The sequence below is a fragment of the Mobula hypostoma genome, chromosome 2 (assembly GCF_963921235.1).
Source record: "Mobula hypostoma chromosome 2, sMobHyp1.1, whole genome shotgun sequence".
NCBI lineage: Eukaryota > Metazoa > Chordata > Chondrichthyes > Myliobatiformes > Myliobatidae > Mobula > Mobula hypostoma.
This window is the reverse complement of record NC_086098.1, coordinates 50,358,975-50,379,866: the sequence shown is the minus strand read 5'-3', so window position 1 is coordinate 50,379,866 and position 20,892 is coordinate 50,358,975.

The following is a 20,892-nucleotide window of genomic DNA, read 5'->3' as shown; positions in this document are numbered from 1 at the left end:
AAGGCTTTGGTCAGATCACATGGTATTGTGAGCAGTTTTGGATTTCATATCTTAGAAAGGATGTGCTGGCATTGGATAGTGTCAAGAGAAGGTTTAAGATGACAAGACCATAAAATAAAACGTAAGACTTAGGTTAGTCTGCTCCATCATTCCATCATAGCTGATTTATTATGATGTATTATCAACACATTTCTCCTTGCTTCTTCCTGTAAACTTTTTTGCCCTTACTAATCAAGAACCTATCAAAGCTCTGCATTAAATTTACCAATAACTTGGCCTCCACAGCCATCTGTATCAATGAATTCTGCAGGCTCACTACCATCTGGCTAAAGAAGTTCACTTCACATCTGTTCTTAAGGGACATACTTTGATTCTGAGGCTGTTCCCTTTGGGCTTAGACTTCCCCCTTATCGGAAATGTTCGCTCTACATCCATTCCATCTAGACCTTTCAATATTCAATAGATTTCAATTAGATCCCTCCTCATATATTAATCCCTTAAATTTCTAGGATCATTCTCGTGATCCTCCTCTGGTAACTGGCAGCCAAATGGGAAACCTCCCCTTTATTTGAACTCTTTGCCTCCTTCTAGTCAGCCAATCTTCTTTCCATGCTGGTATTCTTCCTGTAATAGCATGAGCTCTTATCTTGTTTAGCAGGCTCATATGTGGCGCCTTGCTAAATTCTGGTAACCAATATTCAATGACTCTCTTTTGTCTACCATGCTTATTATTTCCTCATAGAATTCCGATAGATTATTTCAACAGATATATCCATTTAATGGAAACACACTGACTGGCCTATTTTATCATGTATCTCCAAGTATCCCAAAGCCTCATCCTTAACAATGTACACCAAGATCTTACCAACCACAGATCAGGCTAATTAGCCTATAATTTCCTCCTCCCTTTTTGAAGAGTGGAGTGCCATTTGTAATTTTCCAGTCCTCCAGAACCATTCCAGAATCTAGTGATTCTTGAAAGATTACCAGTAATGACTCCACAATCTCTTCAGACACTCTTTCAGAACACTGGGTTGCACTCCATAGGACAATAAGATATAGGAGCAAAATTAGGCCATTTGGCCATCTAGTCTGCTCTTCCATTTCATCATGGCTGATCCAATTTTCTTCTCAGCCCCTATCTTCTCCCCTCATCCCTTCATGCCCTGACCAATCAAGAGTCTATCAACACATGCAAAATGCTAGCAGAAACTCAGCAGGCCAGGTAGAATCATTGGGAAAAAAACACAGTCGGCATTTTGCTCCAAAACCATTTGGCAGGACTGGAGAAAAAAAAAGCTGAAGAGTAAATTTGAAAAGATTTGTCTGCTAGAACAAGTTGGATCTCCCAGTGGCCACCCATTTTACACTTTTACTCTTTATATATATGAAAAATCTTTAGGTATCCTCTTTGATATTATTGGCTAGCTTACATTCATACTTCATCTTTTTTCTCCTTAATCTTTTTTTCAGTAGTCGTCAGTTACATTTTTAAAACTTCCAAATCTTCAGGTTTCCGACTTATTTTTTAATATATTAAATGTCCTCTCTTGCATTTATACTGTCTATTCTTCCCATGTCAGCCACAGTTGTCTCCTCCTCCTTTCAGAATACATTTTCTTCTGGGATGAATCTATCCTGTGCCTTCAGCATTGGTCCCAGAAACTCCAGCCTTTTGTGTTCTGCTATCATTCCTGCTCTGGTCCCCTTCCAATCTGTTTAGTCAGCTTCTTTCTCATGTCTCTGTAATTCCTTTTGCTCTACTGTAATTCTGATGCATCTAATTTTGACTTTTCTCCTTCAAACTCCAGGGTGAATTCTATCATATTATGAGCCAGGCCTCCCAAAGGTCCTTTACCTTAAGCTCCCCAATCGAATCTGGTTCATTACACAACACCAGATCCAAAATGACCTTTCCTCTAGTGGGCTCAACCACAATCCACTGTAAACGCCTATCTTGTAGGCATTCTATAAATAACTTGCCTTGGGAATCCAGCAACAACCTGATTTTCCAAATTTGCCTGCATATTGAAATCTTAACATTTCCCTTTTTACATGCCTTTTCTATCTCCCATTACAATTTGTATCCCACCTCCTGGTGACTGTTTGGAGGCCTATATATAACTCCCATCGAGATCTCTTGCCTTGAAGTTAGAAACATAGAAACATAGAAGACCTATAGCACAATACAGGCCCTTCGGCCCACAAAGCTGTGCTGAACATGTCCTTACCCTAGAACTACCTAGGTTTACACATAGCCTTCTATTTTGCTAAGCTCTATGTACCTATCCAGGAGTCTCTTCAAAGACCCTATCATTTCTGCCTCCTCCACTGTCACCAGCAGACCATTCCATAAACTTACCACTCTCTGCGTAAAAATCTTACCCCTCACATCTCCTCTGTACCTTCTTCCAAGCATCTTAAAACTATGTCCTCTCATGCTAGCCATTTCAGCCCTGGGAAAAAGCCTCTGACTATCCACACGTCTATCAGATTACCTCTCATCCTCTGTCGCTCCAAGGAGAAAAGGCCGAGTTCACTCAACCTATTCTCATAAGGCATGCTCCCCAATCCAGGCAACATCCTTGTAAATCTCCTCTGCACCCTTACTATGGTTTCCATGTCCTTCCTGTAGTGAGGCAACCAGAACTGAGCATAGTACTCCAAGTGGAATCTGACCAGGATCCTGTATAGTTGCAATATTACCTCTTGGCCCTTAAACTCAATCCCACGGTTGATGAAGGTCAATGCACTGTATGCCTTCTTAACCACAGAGTCAACCTGCATAGCAGCTTTGAGTGTCCTATGGACTCAGACCCCAAGATCCCTCTGATCCTCCACACTTACCATTAATACTATATTCTGCCATCATATTTGCTCTACCAAAATGAACCACCTCACTCTTATCTGGGTTGAACTCCATCTGCCACTTCTCAGCCCAGCTTTGCATCCTATCAATGTCCCGCTGTAACCTCTGACAGCCCGCCACACTATCCACAACACCCACAACCTTTGTGTCATCAGCAAATTTACTAACCCATCCCTCCACTTCCTCAGTTTCTTTTCACGTTCTATGTTTACAAGAATAATCCCAAGAATTACAGGGTTAATGTATGAGAAGCTTTTGATGCCTGTACTCACTGGAGTTTAGAAAAGTGAGAGGGGGATCTCACTGAAACGTAACGAATATTGAAAGGTGCAGATACAGTGGGCATGCAGAGGATGATTCCAATAGTTTGTGGAAGAGCCTAAGATCAAAGAACAGAGACTCAGAGTAGCAGAATGTCCATATAGAACAAAAATGATGGGGAATTTCTTAAGCTAGAGAATGGTGAATCTGTGGAATCTATTGCCATAAATGGCTGAAGAGGCCAGGTCATTGGGTAGATAAAATGTGCAGGTTGAGAGGTATTAATTAGTAAGGGTGTCAAAGTTTAGGGGGATAATGTCAGAAAATGAGGTAGAAAAGTAAAATGAATCAGTCATGATTGAATGGTGGAGCAGGCTCTATATTTGCTGTTGTCAGGAAGAGCAGAAGGGTTGTGAGAACTGTGCTTTCTTGAATAATATAAATTTGTTAATAATTTTCTTGAACATATTAATTGAACCATATTATAATAAACAAGCATATTACAACACAGAGGATCTGAGAGAGAATAACGATGGAGAGGATAGGCCCCCATTAGGATCAGTGTGGTCATCTGTGTGTGGAGCCAAAGGAAAAGGTCTTAAAATATTTCTTACCATCTGTATTTCTGGTCATGCAAGCTAATGAGTTCAAGAAAGAGGTAAATGATGTTCTGAAACACATTGGCATAATGAATAAAGGAGATGTTGGCTGTCTTAAAACACAAGGACCCAACCAAAAGTGTCCGAGGTAACAAAGGGAAGAAGCTGTGTCTCTGGCAGAGAATTTTACAGCTACAGGTTAGTATTGGAAACCTCAAAGACTGCAATGATGAAACAGGGAACTACAGACCAGAGAGTTTAATATCAGTGGTGAGCAGTTTATTGGAGAGATTTCTGAGAGTCAGGATCTGTCTGTATTTGGAAAGTCGAGGGCTGATAAAGAGATAGCATAGTTTTTTGTGGGAAAAGTCATACCTTATGAAATTGATTGAGCTCTTTGAAGAGGTGACCTGGGGATTAACGGAGAGGGATGGTAGAAGATATCTGTGTAACCTTTAGCATGGCTTTCCACAGGATCCCACATAATAGGCTGATCCAGAAATTCACGTGGGATCCTGGGTGCACTAACCAATTAGATATGAAACAGGCTCTGTAGTAAGGGTCAGAGAGTGGTGGAGGGCTGTTTATCCAATTGGGTGCCTGTGATCAGTGGTATGCCACAGGGATCAGTACCGGGTTTTCTGATGTTTGTTGTGTATATAGTATTAATGATGTGGATGAACAGGATTTGTAAGTCTGTCGATAATGGTTGTGTGGTGAATGGTGAAAAAGGTTGTGTAAGGATCTAGATCAACTGGAAAGGAATAGCAGATGGAATTTAACTCAGAGAATATGAAGTGAGATCAGGCAGGACTAGCAGAGTGAACAGCAAGACCTGGAGCATGGAATAGAAAAAAGAGCCAGTGTACAAGTACATAGTTCCCTAAAAGTTAGGCAGGGTGCTGAAGAAAGTATATGTCATGAATTAGTTGAAGCATTGAGTTCAGAAGCTGAGATATCACATTTCAGGTTTATAGGACATACAGTCTGTCAGATCACACTTGGAGAATTATGTCCTGTTCTCGTCACCATGCTATAGGAAGGATTTAATTAAGCTAGATAAGATTCATAAAGACATTGCCTCGATTGGAAGACTAAAGTCATGAGGAGAGACGGAAAAGACTGGAATCATATCCATGGAATCGTAGGGCTGCTGGGTAAATTTAGAGAGGTTCATATAATCATAAAATCGAAGAAGGATTTCCATGGTCTTTTTTCCTGGGTAGAGAAGTCAAAAACTAGAATTCATAGGTTTAAGGTGAGAGGCGAAGGTTTAAAGGGTACCTGAAGGGCAGATTTTTCACATAGAAGTTAGTGGGTATGTGGAATGAGCTGCAAGGTAAACTGATAGAGGCAGAAATATTTGCAATTAATAAAAGACAAATAGAAAGGGACATGGATAGGAAAGAGAGGAATATGGGCTAAATGCAGACAAATTGACTAGCTCAGTTAAGCACTTTGTTCAGCATGAACCTGTTAGGTCAAAGGGCCTATTTGCATGCTGTATAACTCTGTGATTCGATGACTTTATGCAGCTTATGGTAACTCTCTAATATTCCCTTACGTTTTTACTTTCTATTGACATTGAATCATGCAATGCACATAAACATGGCCCTTTATTGAATCTAATTTCTAGGCAAAATCTTTTACTGTATTCCACTGGTTGGTATTTTCGATTTTGTATTGACATTCTCAGATACTGTGAAATTCATAGGCACTCCCACTCCAATGGACAATGCATAAACATGTTTTCTTCTCTGCACCTGAAATGGCTGAATAACACAGCTGTGTGATGAAAAATATTTTAAACTCATTTCGTAAATGTTGCCTTGTCCAAACTTCCGTAAAACTCCTCATTTGAATAGTTAGCAAAGCAATATTTATCTCCTACAATTTATGCTCAGATAATAATTTGTTCTGTTCTTAGTGGTTATCATATATAGAAAAAATCCAAACCCTTTTAATTCTGCTCCTAGCAAAGACATGTAAACAGTCTACATTGATCTTTCTCATAAGCGTTTTTTTTTCAAACTGTGCTGTGTAAATGGATACAAGTATTGGCATACAGCTTCCCAGGATGAATTGTGTCAAAAGGATATGGAAATTATGCTGAACAAATTTTGATGTGCTTGGCATAAAAAAAGAATATTGCTGCTGCAAATCTGCTCGGCTGCTGTCATGTCTTTTCTTATAAGGCTTAAATGTACCAAAAGGATAAAAGCTAAATAAAGTCCAAAATTGACTTCTTCAGCTCCAACCATGAAGTTAATTTAATAAACCCACTCTTATTTGCAAAGCCTAGCTCAGTGCAAGTTAATGCTTCCATACCTGTGCTCCTCCCACTTTCTGAAGATTACACAGAAGTACTGCTGAGATCTTGTGACTGCTGGCAGCTGTGTGATATAGTTCTGTTGAAGTCTCTTCTTGAATTAAGTCCTGGGTTTGGTTGGTTGGGATTTGGAGACAGGGTGGATGAACATTAAAGGTGGAGAGTTGGAAAACATAAAAGCATATAAACTCAGCATATTACACAATACTTTGCGCTTGCTGTTCTATTGAGTTCATTGTAGCTCATCTGTATTCTTATCTGATGTTGTATCCTTTTGATTTTTCTGAGTGTCCAAAATTTATCAAACTTGCACTCAGCAGATTACCATTGGCAGTTGTCTGGGGTTTACATACTTCGTGAAGAAATTCTCAAGATCCCTTATCCTTTTCAAATCTTTTTATTATTATTATCATCCAAAATTGACATGAGTACATTGAAGTAAGCAACACTTACAATGTCTCAAGAAGAAAAACATTATTTTAAAGATTGAAAAATTTTTGGTGATAATAAAAAAACCCTACTAAGCAAGAAAAAGTGGGGGGAAAAAACCCATAAGGTGTTCAACCCCGGAGACATGCATCGTACAAAAAGCTTCTAAAGATAAACATCAAACCGCCAGAAAGAAAAAAAATGTACCAAAGATTTACAATTAGATCGTGGAGGAAATCTATCAATTAACTCAAATGATAATAACTAGCAAATGAACCCCATCTTTTCTCAAAATCAAATATAGATTCAAAGGTTTGACTTCTAATTTTCTCCAAATTAGGACATAGCATCACTTGAGAGAACCATTGTGACAAAGTGGGAGCTGATGTATCCTTCCACTTCAAGAAAATGGCCCTCCTGGCTATCAATGTAACAAATGCAATAACATATTGGTCAGACACAAAGAAAGATCCTTTATCCTGGTTCTAGATAAGTCATCCTATAAGCAAATGTAATTCTCTTAATAATGTCCCCTCTTGTTCTTCTAAACATCGTGAACATAGACCTATTCTTGGCGATCTCTTGGTTTAGAATCATGCAGTTACCTCAAGAAGTAATCAAGTAAATCTTCAACACGCAAAAGTCTGCTGTTGCTGAAAATAGAAAGCAACACACACAAAATGCTGGAGAAACTCAGCAGGCCAGGCAGCATCTATGGAAGTGAATAAACAGTGGATGTTTTGGGCCAAGACCTTTCATGATGACAGCATTTTGTGTGTTTCTAGCGAATCTTGCTGCACAGTCTTTAAGCCAAGGATGTTGTTTTCCAGGTGTGGAGCCTAACACTGCCCATGGAGCTCAAAGCATTCTCTAACAAAAACCTGTAAGATTATAGCTCACTCCAGTCCATTTGTGGTAGAGACCAATACATAAATTGCCTTCTTTATTATGCACTTTTCCTACAAAATCATGTCTTCTGTTTTGTGTTCTTCTAAAGCAGATCCCCCATGTACAGCAACACTCTGGTTTCTCAAAGTTTGTTTTATCTATTCTGTACATTATCTGCCATTTCTGCATTCACTAACTGATCCTTGTCAATACACCTTTCAGGTACATCAGAGAAACTGACACATCTTTGCTGGACATCGTCTCCTCTGAACTACAGCTCTCGGCTGCTAGCCATAAGACCCTAAGACATAGGAGCAGAATTAGGCCATTCGGCCTATTGAGTCTTCTCTGCCAATCATGGCTGATTTATTATCCCTCTCAGCCCCATTCTCCTGCCTTCTCAACTATCAACCTCCTCTTTAAATATACCCAGTGATTTGGCCTCCATAGCCATCTGTGGCAATAAACAGTAGACAACATAAAATCAGATTAAATTCAAGTCCCTTCCACCGACTACAAAATCCATGCTGAACACCATTGATTCATTGACAATAAAACAACATTTAATCCTATTATATTATTCTCCCCACATAATGGAATTGTATTCCCCCCACATTCTCATCACTCTCACCTCCCAATTCTACCATCTTCTTGGCAGGGCTGTTCTAGAGGCCGTTGTGGCACTGTTGCTGTCCCTTTTGTTACTCATTGATGTTCCAGTCTAAAACAACATAAGGAGCCAAGCATCGCCCAAGAGAGCAAATATCCAAAGTGTGGTAACAACAATATTTGGAGAATAACACCTCAGTAGAAAGACCTTGAGCAGCTCCTTTTCACAAGCTGCAAGCACTGAGTATTTATTGAAATACTTCCCTCAGATGCATATATTCCTAAAAATGGTAGTTGCTTTTATAGATTCATAGAAAGATACAACATGGAAACAGGCCATTCGACCTACTAAGTTCATAATGATCACCATAGATTCATTGGCATTAAAACAACATTAATCCCATTATTTTATTTTCCCCACATTCTCATCAACACCCCCTCCCAAATTCTACCATCAACCTACAAACTGAGGACAATTTACATCGGCCAACTTACCACTCAACCCTCAGATCTTTCGGGATGAGGTCGGAAATTGGGGGCATCCAGAGGAGGATGATGTGATCACAAGGAGAATATGCAAACACTGGACAGCACAAGTTAAGTCTTGTCATGTGATGTTTATTGTCATTTAACTACATACATGTTTATAACGCATATAACCAGAAAATGTATATAGAAATGAGACAATGTTTCTTTAAACCAGGGTGTAAAGCACAGTAGTACAAATAACACACCATAACCTACGAAGGTAAGGATAAAATGTACAGATCAATCACACATACTGTAAACAAACTAAAGTGCATTAATATTAAATATTGTAAGATACAGATTAACCAATGATACTTCAAACCTGATGTGGCTGGCAGTTCATAAGCCTAATAGCCTGGGGGATGAAACCGTTTCTCATCCTGACTGATCTTGTTTTTATGGATTGTAGTCCCTGCCTGATGGTAGAAAATCAAAGAGGTTGCAGAGAGGTCAGCATTAAATTCAGGTTTCCATCAGTGTGAAAAAGTTGATCTTCTAACTGTAGCATTGTGCCACCCTAATTTCATCAACAAAGTTCTGGAAACCCTAGACCCAATGTTAAATGGAAGCATCCTTTGATGTGTTCACTGCATAAATTTAGCTTATATAAACTTCTAATGATTAACAAAAAAGGTGGTCAGGATTTTGCTGAGGCACAGGTGAAAATTTTCAACGCTACTGCATTGATAGTAACCTGGTTGAGTATAATCAGGCACAATCCATTCTCTAGTTAAATCAAGCAATTATGACACATCTACAAAGGAAATGGTTCAATACCTCTCACACTGACAAGAAACCATTTGAAGGTCAACAACTTACATTCATAGAGCAATTTAAAATAAAAATATATATTCAGTGTCCACTTTTTTAGTTATCTCCTGTACCGAATAAGTTGGCCACAGAGTATATTTCTGTACGTTTGTGGTTTTTCTGTTGCTGCAGCCCATCCATGTCAAGTTTCGATGTCTTGTGCATTCAGAGATGCTATTGTGCCCACTGCAGTTGTAACATGTGGTTATTCGAGTTACAGTTGCCTTCCTGTCAGCTTGAACCAGTCCAGCCATTCTTTTCTGACCTCTCTCAGTAACAAGGAGTTTTTGCCCACAGAACTGCTGAACCAATTGACCATGACTGCCTGCTTTTATGCATTGAACTATTGTATCAGTGAGTAGGTGTACCTAATAAAGTGGCCACTGAGTGTATTTGAAAGTGCATTACAGATAAACAAATTAAACTGAGGGATTATTTTCTTTTCCCTTTCATTAAGATGCCTTTGTGTATATACCGCAGGCATTTCTTTCTAGAGTCCACGTTCTGAGTATCAAAATGAAACCGTTTTAAAACTTGAGTATTAGTTTCCAGCCCATGAATTGAACAAACACATACAGTTTGATGGCTTTAAGTAGAAGTTTGAGACCTATCTCAAAGAGAACAAGACATTATAATGAAGAATGGTGCAGAATTGTTAGATGATAACAGAAAAACACAATGCACCAGAACTGAGTGTGAAGGAAAGAAAATGATGCAGCCCTAGATGTCAGAGCCTCCAAAAGTAAGGAGGTAGATTCTCATGATATGGAAAGCGGCAAAATGAACTTCCCTTCAAGTACAGTTTAATTGTGAAAAGACATAGCACATATTGCTCAGGTAAAATTAAAAAATGAAACTCCTGCGCGAATACATAAAATGAGATCAGAAAACAGAAAAAGATAATTTAATTTGGAGAGTGCACTTGATATAGTTTTGGTCTTTGCAAACACAATGTTCAGTTCCTTTTTAAATACACAAGTGACCAAATTGATCCATAATGGTGGAAATGTAAGTAGCAGTAAATGGCTAAAATAATGTATAAGAAGCGAAAATAGTGTCAATTTCTGTAAACATTCATTAAGATATTGAAAACGGTCTTGCCCATCTTGTAGGTTTTGTGAGTTACCCTTAAAGGTGACAGCACCCAAATCCTGTCTAATCTAATGGTGAGGACATTAGTTCATACAGTATGAGCATTTTCTGGACCATGTGAAGGAGGCAGATAATGAAGTCAATCAATATATTATGATTTCTTATTTTTACTTTCTTTAGGGTTAGGGTTAGCTTGCTGGCTTTTGCACATCGGTTGTCCACTCTGTTGGTGTGGGATTTCATTGATTCCATTATGGTTATTGGATTTATTGAGCATGCCTGCAAGAAAACGAATCTCAAGGTTGTATACGGTAACATAGAAGTACTTTGATAATAAATTTAACTTTGAATTTTGAATTTTGGTTTAATATTTTCACTGGCAATAAGCCTCAAACTTCCTTCATCTCATGGTTAAACCTGAATTCAGCATAAGGATATATATAGCAGCAACTTAAAGAAATTATCGACTACTTACAAATTATTTACTACTTCTGGCTGTTGTGATTTTTGGTGCTTTCTATAGAACTTCAGGTTGTGAAAGGTGGCTGGAAAACTGCTGACAAGTGCTGAAGGAATTTTAAATGGGTTCCAGGACATTGCTACAATAAGCTTCTATCAAACAAAAGCAAAATCTTCCAGCACAATTGGGAGAATGACCAGAGGGCACGAAGAGGAGGACAGGCTATTTGAAGTGGGAGGAGGCGGAGGAGGCGAGAGTAGAATTGATCTTGGCAGGAAGCCATATCAGTCCAGTATAGTCAAAGATTTCTCCTCTCAGTAAGAAACTATGGGTGTCGTATTTCACTTGTGGCATTTTGTAGTTCAACGTTACTGTTGCATATGGTCTCTGCAACTATCCATTCAGAGACAGATATATGTCAAAAGTAGAAAGAGGAGAACAAAAAGGAGAAGAATAAGTCACCTAGAGAGCTCCTTCCTCCACAGTGCTGCCTGACATTGAAAGCTGGGTTTCTGATAGCATTCTTAGTGCAACAAACATTCATTAGCCCTCCTCTGCTGCCTGGCATATCAAAATCATACTTTGAGGCCTCTGCAGCCAATTGTATTTGCAAGTCCTGTGATAAGCTAACATTCTCCAAATTTTAACATAGAACATAGAAATTTACAGCTCATTACAGGCCCTTCAGCCCACAATGTTGTGCCAACCACGTAACTTACTCTGGAAACAGCCTAGAATTTCCCTAGTGCATAGCCCTCTATTTTCTAAGCTCCATGTACCTATCTAAAAGGTTCTTAAAAGAGCCTACTGTATCCGCTTCTACCACCACCGCTGGCAGTGCATTCCATGTACTCATCATTCTCTGTGTGAAAAACTTACCTCTGACATCCCCTCTGTACCTTCTTCCAAGCACCTTAAAATTATGCCTCCTTGTGTTAGCCATTTTAGCCCTGGGAAAAAGCGTCTGGCTATCCACACAACTAAAGCCCCTCATCATCTTATACACCTCTATCAGGTCACCTCTCATCCTCCATCGCTCCAAGAAGAAAAGGCCGAGTACACTCAACCTATTCTCATAAGGTACACCCTCTAGTCCAGGTAACATCCTTGTAAACCTCCTCCGCACTCTCTCTATAGTATCCACATCCTTCCTGAAATGAGGTAACCAGAACTGAAGACAGTACACCAAGTGGGGTCTGACCAAGATCTTATATAGCTGTAACATTACTTCACATCTCTTGAACTCAGTCCCATGGTTGATGAATGCCAACACACGATACGCCTTCTTAACAACATTGTCAACCTGTGCAGCAACTTTGAGTGTCCTATGGACACAGACCCCAAGATTTCTCAGATCCTCCACACTGCCAAGAATCTTACCATTTATATTATATTCTGTCTTCAAATTGGACCTACCAAAATGAACCACTTCACACTTATCTGGATTGAAGTCTATCTGACACCTCACAGCCCAGTTCTGCATCCTATCAATGTCCTACTGTAACCTCTGACAAACCTCCAGACAATCCACAACACCCCTAACCTTTGTGTCATCAAACTTACTAACCCACCCTTCCACTTATTCATCCAGATCATGTATAAAAATCACGAAGAGGAGAGGTCCCAGAACAGATCACTGAGGCACTCCACTGGTCACTGTTCCCCATGCAGAATATAAATCATCTACAAACACCCTTTGCCTTCTGTGGGTATGCCAATTCTGGATCCACAAGGCAAGGTCTCCTTGGATCCCATGCCTCCTGAAGGAGACTTGCATGGGGAACCTTATCAAATGCCTTACTGAAATCCATATACATTTTACCAAATTTGCGTGAGGTTCAGTAACAGCACAAGTCCCTTGTCAGTTAAATCAGATGCAGTGCTTGTATCTAACACATCAGCACCATGCGTACCACCAAGTGAGTCCTTTTATAAATCTTGTAATGTATTTATTGTTTACTTAATTGTTTATCTGTACATAGCATGGAATAGACTCTTCCGGCCTTTTGAACCATTCCGCTCAGCAGCCCACAAGTTAACCCTAGCATAATCATGAGACAATTTACAATGACCAAATAATCTACCAACTAGTAGGTCCTTGGACTGTGGAAAAAAACTGGAACACCCAGAGGAATCCCACGTGGTCATGGAGAGAATGTACAAATTTCTTGCAGACAGCAGCAGGAATTGAACCTGCATCGCCTGTACTGTAGACCATTGTGCTAACCACTATGCTACCATGCTGCCCTACTGGAACACAATGGGACATGGTACCCATAAAGTATCTTCTCAAACAGATTGTCATGTGGACGGATGCCTGCTAGCTTGGAAACCTTAGCTGTACATGCCAGGGCAACCTGTTCTGAATCTGGAGGGCAATCCCTGAGAAGGAGCCCATCATGCCAGTGACTCTGGTCAACTTGTCTATATCAAAGGCCACTGAACCTAATAGACGTTCATAAAGTGTTCTAGTAGATTTAAAAGAAACTAAATTATTAAAAAATGAATAAATGCACTAAGTAAAGTAAAACAAGTAGGCCACTTCTGTAAATTTTATTAAAGAATTGGCAAACGTATTCAAACAACTGTTCCCTCCCTGAGTCCTGACATAAAGCTGAGCGATCGGATGTGAAATGCTTCCAGCACAGCTCCTCAGCTTGGCGGTGCTCTGTCATTAGACTCAATGGTATTTTCAGGAGGTCAGATCTCCAAGCATTTATCTTGTACAAAATTTTGGCATGCATGCATCGCACACATACTACATCACTACCCAATTGGCTAAGTATAATAAAAAACGCCTGATTTTCATTTACACTTGAAATTGGAAGCAAATCAACACCCATAGGAGAAAGAAGGAAGAAGAGCCTGCGATGTTAGAATCTGGAGCAAAACGATAAACTCAATGAACTTAGAAGCACATGTGCAGGCAAAGGGAAAGTCAATGCTTGGGGCCGAGACAAAGCCTCAGGTGTCCAGCTCAGATGCTGGTCTCTGCTCGGAACACTGTCCATCCCTTTGCTTCCTTAGATATTGCTTGACATGTTGAGTTCTTCCAGCAATTTATTTATTGCCCATTAGGTAATGGAACCTGATGGCCCATTGTTCCAACACTGCTATCTTCAGCTTTGAATCAATTTCCCTTATTTATGGAGAGCATGAATACAAAAAAAAAATCCATCAGAGTGAACTTTTTCCCTTTGCCATTTCCTGTGACAGCCCCAACACAATCTGACAGACCAGGGCTTTAGATAAGTATGTTTGAAAGAATGCTGTGTTCATTACCTAGGCACTTTCGGCCCCAAGTGCTGAAAAAGCATATTCATTCTAACTCATTACAAATCATTAGGGAACAGTGCTGAAGCAAGAAAAAAGAATTTAAGCATTGCATAGAATTTCACAGAACAGCACTTTAATTCTAACAGAGACTGCACTTATTAAATCATGCCAGAACATCAAGATTATTAATGTGCAAACGAATTGACCCCTTGCTGGCTTTTTGCACTCTTAGACAATCTCAAGATTCAGGATTCAAAATTGTTTAATGCCATTCCTGTACACAAGTGTAAGGAAAACAAATGATACTCTGGATATAATGCAGCACAAAAAAACAAGATGAAGAACAAATAATGAAACACACAATAAATATAAATACAGAGGACAACTTATATACACAGACTGATTGTATGTCCATAAAGTGATGCTAAGGCGTGCATAAGATGACTGACGGGAAATAAAAAAGTGGTGGTGGAGTTAGTGCTTGAGGAAAGTAATTATTTTTGAGTCTGGTGGCCTTGACGTGGATGCTACATAGACGCTTCCCTTTTGGTAGTGGGACAAGCAGTTCATGAGTAGGGTGTGTGAAATCCTTCATGATGTTACTGGCCCTCTGCCAGCAACTTTCTGTATGCATGTCCTTGATGGTAGGTAGACAGGTGCTAGCAATACATTGGGCAGTTTTGACTACCCGTTGTCGATCCTTCCTGTCTGTCACAGTGCCGTTTCTGCACCAGGCAGTGATGCAGCATGTTAGGATGCTCTCTACTGCACGTTTATAGATGATTTGAGTAGTCCAGTTCTTTTCAGCTTCCTCAGAAAGTAGAGGTGTTACTGAGATTTCTAGACTGTGAAGGATGTGTTCTGGAACCATGAGAGATCCCAGGAGTTTGAAACTGTTTGCAGTTTCCACTGCCGTGCCACCAGTATAAAGGGGTGTGTGAGTAGTCTGAGCTCTCCTGAAGTCGGTAACCATCTCCTTTGCCTTGTTGACTTCAAGAAAAAGATTATTTGTCTGGTATCAGGCCTGTTGAAATATCTAACATCACCTCTAAATTTTGAAAAATATAACTGTCATCCTCTTTTGGTTTCTAGGAACAATATTGCTGCCAAATAATTTGGCGTTGAATGCACAGTTTGCTACCTTGATTTCTAGGGAAGCAATAACTTCACATCTTTGAGATACAAGCCTACCCTAACTTATTTGGCTGCAAATACTCAGAAAGGAGGGATGTCAAAAGTAATTGATAGGTTTTATAAATATATACTTCAGCTAGGACGTTGTTAGCTGTAATGTGTTTTGGGATGTCCTGAGGTTATGCAAGGTAGTGATCCTTGTTTTCATTCATGTGTCAATAGCAGTACATACTTCTCATTCTGGCTCTGTGTGTAACACAGTGCCACCCAGTGCTCTCTCTGCGACCACCAACCTCACATGGGTTCAAAGCTGAAAGCAGGGATGCTCTCAACAGGGACCTTCACCTAAGGGTGAAGATTTACCTCCCAGTTTCAAGTGTAAATAGCAATTGTACATTTTTTTTTGCCTATTCAGCCAATTGGATAGTGATGTAGTATGTGTGCCATGCACGCATGCCAAAGAATTGTAGAAGACAATTGGTGGGCCATCTGATTTCCTGCTGCATTGCTGAAACCACCTCTGACTCTATGATGGAGAACCACCATGCTGAGGTAGAATGCTGACACATTTCCTATCCAGCCCCCCTGCTTTATGCTTGAAGCTTGTGTGTTGATGGATCAAGCTGCTCGGGGAAGTAGTTGAGGCAGCTACAATAGCAACGTTTAAAAGACATTTGGCTAAGTACGTCGATAAGAAAGGTTTAGAGGTATATCTGGGCAAATGGGCTTAACTTGGTGGATACCTTTTTCAGCACTGAAGAGCTGATCCAGAGTGCCTGTTTCTGTGCTGCATTATTCTATGCCTCTATCATCCATGAATTTGAGGAATGCACACAGTTACTTGAAAAACACTTCGGCACAATGGATGTTGGCTGGGTTCCTCTAACAAGATGTTTACTATAGCACATCTGAACCTTTGGTTTCCCTGCTCCTGCTCTAGGCTTTCCTTCAGACCAGTCAAGGGCAAATTATAAGGAGTCCGGAGAGATTAGTATGGTAGGATGAATGTGTATGTGCCTTTCTCCAAATATCCTGCTCTGCTGCTGACTGCAATAAATAACAGTCTTACCTAAATGTTCACTTGTGGTTTATAATAACTACCCAAGAGAAAAGGAGCAAATGTGTCCAATTTCATGCTTGATCCATATTTTCTCTGTATCCTTAAATCCAAAATTCTACCAGAGTCAGCTTTGAAAATATTCTGTGACTGAACATTTACAGCCCTCTTAGAGCAGGAATTCCAAGGAAACATCCTTCTGTGCAAGGAACAACAGACACAACCCATTAGAGGAGCTCAACAGGTCAGGCAGCATCTATTTCTCTCAGTGGAGGGTAATCTTACTAAATCTCTCTGTTTGTAAAATATCTTCTTTTGTAAATTGCAGTCTTGAATTGCAATGCCAATTAGTCCCCTGCAATGTGTGATGTAGGTAAAAATATCAAATCTGCTAGGATCATAGCCATCTGGGGAGTCATTTGGGCTGATTGGTACCTGGAACTACTAATTTGTACTGATTAAGTAAGGTAAGAGGCATTTTTGTGAAATGACCTTGCTCTGGACTGTTGCATGAACTTGGTGATTGGGACAATTATTTCATTGTTACTACTTTCCTGGAGGTTTGAAAAAGAATTTTGAAGCATATGGGGAAAACATTCAGAAACTCTTTACCAAGACTAGTACAGTGTATACTTCAGCAATCTGTACCTAAAGGTATTTCCATCAACACGCATTCTGGAAATTCTCTGAGCACTTTATCTAAAATGATTGAGTGCTACTGGCCCTTGCTGAAAAGACATGAGGCCAGAGAAAAACATTTTCAGCTCCTGAAAGAGAGAGAGGGATGGAGAGTGAAGTCCTTACCTCTTCTGGATTCTGAGCATTCCTTCTCCTTGAGATTTCTTCAATATGGACCCAGTGACATGTCCAGGATTGTGTACACTTGTACTGCTCTCTGAATCACAGTGCAGATTCTGTCCTTCTAGAATCACAGTGCACTCCAGGAGACTTCAATAAGACTCCACTGCACTTCAATAACTCCAGGAGACATGCAAAGAGAAACAGCAGCTACTAATTGAGTCTTATTTAAAATTCACTGAAGTCTTTGAGTCCATTAACCTAAGGGACTAACCAGCAGTCATTAAATTCAGTTGCCAATGGAAGTTCATCTCTATCTATCTGTGTTCCAAGATGGAAAACAAGCAATGGTCCTCAGCAAAGGGTCCACACAGAGTAAAACTCAGTGAAACCAGTATCAAACAAGGGATCAAACATCATTGCCTGAACACATTTCAACTTTATTTGCTGCAGTGTTGTTCATCAGCACTGACAAACTTCCTGTCAATACTGCGCAAGCAGGTTCCTCCTATTCTCCATCCAGCTAACAGGAGTTACCTGTCACTCATTTCTAATTCATCACCTGCAACCAATTTAAACCCAGCTCTCATTCACAGTATTTGTTCAGTCAGTTGAACCAGCCAACCTCAACCAGTTGCTCATAGCCTTCAGTTATTTTGTTGTCTTGTCATGTTAAGTATCTGTTCCCTCTTGTTTTGTGGCCCCCCGTGACTTGTTATTTTGCAATTTATTAGTAAAATATCATTTACTACTAAATCATCTCCACTGCATTGCTTCTGGGTCAAACCTCTTCTACATTTCCTGACACTTTCCATGGAAATAGAGCTAATTATTAAACTACTAGAAACTATTCAAACAAAACCAAGCTCACTCCATGCGCTGTAGTCTACAGGTGATAGTTGCATTTGTAAACCCTCAGCAACTGAGCTCCAACCCATCACTGAAGCATATGAGATGATAGACCTTTTGCTCAGTATTTGCAAGACAAAGGATATCTTACTGACCTACTCTTGCTGTATAATGTTATCCTGTACCAATAAAGGCTCACATTGACTTCTTACAAATGCATATTACTCCTCACATTTCATGAGCAATTTCCCAATCAAAGCAGATGTGAATGAAATTCATCATGACCTCCATGTGCCACTACATCCCTTTATCAGGTGACAAAAGGCATGTTTGCATGTCAGTGGCTCAACCCCATACAAGGCACTGAAAAAATACAATCAATGTTGTCTCTGCAAAGAAAAAGTCCTCCAAATCCACCATGTGAATAAGTGAACCATTCTTTCCAGCATGGAGGCCCAACTTGCACCCAATTTTAGCAAACAGGCCACATCACTCCATGCTACATCTTCAAATCACACACTCTATTCTGAATTTTGCAATGAGAAGAGATTAGTGAGTCAGCCAAGTGTGTGCCGAAGTCACCATGAGAGAAGCTAACATCTCAAATGATTCCAAGGAATCCCTGGCCTTTGACACTCAAAGTGAAGAAGGAGCACTTGAGCTACTTTGAGAACCTTTGGTCTCGGCATTAGCAACCCAAAAAGCTTGCGTAAATGACAGAAGGAGTTCACCATCTCACAAGCTGTCCACAAACAGTTCTTCAGGCATTTCTTTCCCCATCACACATGGTGAAGTCTGGAAGGCAAAGTCAAAAGCTGAAGTTTGGAGACTGAACGCAAAGGCCCAAAGGAGTCATGAGGGGCTAAGTCACCGAGTCAGAGGACAGTGCAAGTCTGGAGATTGAGGTCTGAAGGTTAAACAGGTGTCCTGTGGTGAACTCTGAAGTTGGAGATCTGATTTCTTCTAGTTTAACAATCCGAGGGCACAGACTGGAGCAGAGGTGGACTGCGCTGGAGTTGGAGGCATGCCTGGATGTGTGAGTGGGTGCGTGGGAAGAATAGGAAAGGAGCTTGTTTCATTTTTGGTGTCTTGTGTTTTTGCTGCTTGTGTTGTTCTGTGGGACACTGTGGACATGCTATGTTGGCACTAGAATGTGTGCTGTCACTTGCAGGCTGCTCCCAGCACAACTTTGGGTGCGCTAGCTCTTAATGCAAATGAAATATTCCACTGCATGTTTTGATATACATGCGATTAATAAAGCTGAATCTTCTTTCCCATTTTTAAGTTTTTAGTACTGCCCAAGTCTTTAGTTTAGTTGACTAATTCTGTCTAGTTTAGTTTTTTTTGGGGGGTAGGGTTTTTTTTCTTTTTATTTCTTTTTCATGTTTTTTTCCCAGTTTTTTTTTTGCTTTGTGTTATTCATTCTTATTCTACATGATTGGGAGTCTTGTCAATTTATACTATTTGGTCTTATAATTATTTATTTTAACTGTAACAATGTATCTCCTACTATTTGTAATATTGTTATGTTATGTTTTCATTCTATGAAATTAATAAAAAGATTGAAAAAGAAAAGAAAGAAAGCTGAATCTGAATCTGAATTCATGGAAGGATCTGTAATTGCTGCTACATTGGCATTATCAACCACCTCAGAAGGTACAAAACCCGACTGGATTAATCCCAAGAACTGCTTGAGAAGAATAAGAACACCCTGTATTTGGTGGTTGAGAAATGCTGAAATTTGACATTGTGTGTCGTCTGGAGTCCTCTACCTACCTTCTCTGGAATTAGGTGTGTGGATCTCCCAGTTATTGCTCCAATAAAATATGAGGGGTGATTGATGTTCGTGGCCTAAGGTAGAAGGAGTCAATATTAGAAAACCTAGCACAATTATTTTTCCTACATTTACACACTTCGTCCAGCGGTCGTGGAATATATGGATCCCTTCTTTGTAGAAGTTGGAATCTTGGAAAGTAGTCCACAGCAGAGGTGATTGATAACTTCATGGCCTGGGGTAGAAGGAGATGAGTTATTAACTTCAAACTTTCTGCATTTTCACTCAAAGAGTTGAACTGCACATGCATGTAACAAGAACTGTATAACTCATCTCCTTCTACCTAAGGCCACAAACTTATCAATCACCCCTGCTGTGGAACACCTGGAGGTCCAAGATGCTCTCGTTAAATCACTCTTTGAGTGATAATGCAAAAAGTTTGAAGTTAATAACTCAGCTCCTTCTGCCTTAGGCCACAAACTTATCAATCACCCCTGCTATGGACCACTACTACAAAGAAGGGATCTGTATGCTCCACGACCACTGGACTAAGTGTGTACATGTAGGAGGGGACTATGTTGAAAAATAAATGTGCTAGGTTTTCTAAAATTGACTCCTTCTACCTTGGGACATGAACTTAACAATCACCCCTCTATTCTGATCAGTGGATCTGCTAAAGTGTTTATTCTTGCTCTTGCAGGGAAATTCAGATCATGTAGTTTAACAACTAAGAAAGCATGCTCAAACCAGACGCTCAAACAGACACCTTCTTCACACACTACACTCATTTACCAAGTTAAGCCAAAGAACCTTAAATAAGGCAGCATGTTGGGGAGCAATTGGCAGCCAGTCAGTTCACCGTCAGGGAATAATTTTATGCCAGATTTAAAGTAAAAAAAAAATTACTTGTGTTAAATGTACTAACACTGTTGTATTCTGTTTTCTAAATTTATGTTAAAGCAACTGATGAAAGTGTAAAATATTGTGAAAGATTCCTGAGGTTCACAAGTCCGGTGATTTGGGGTACAATGTGCACCTGCTTCCAAATTGTGGGTTTAAGACTTGCGACCAAGGATGAGTTTTCAACCTGCACATTTTCAAACTTCCTGGAGATTTCAAATGCAACTAAG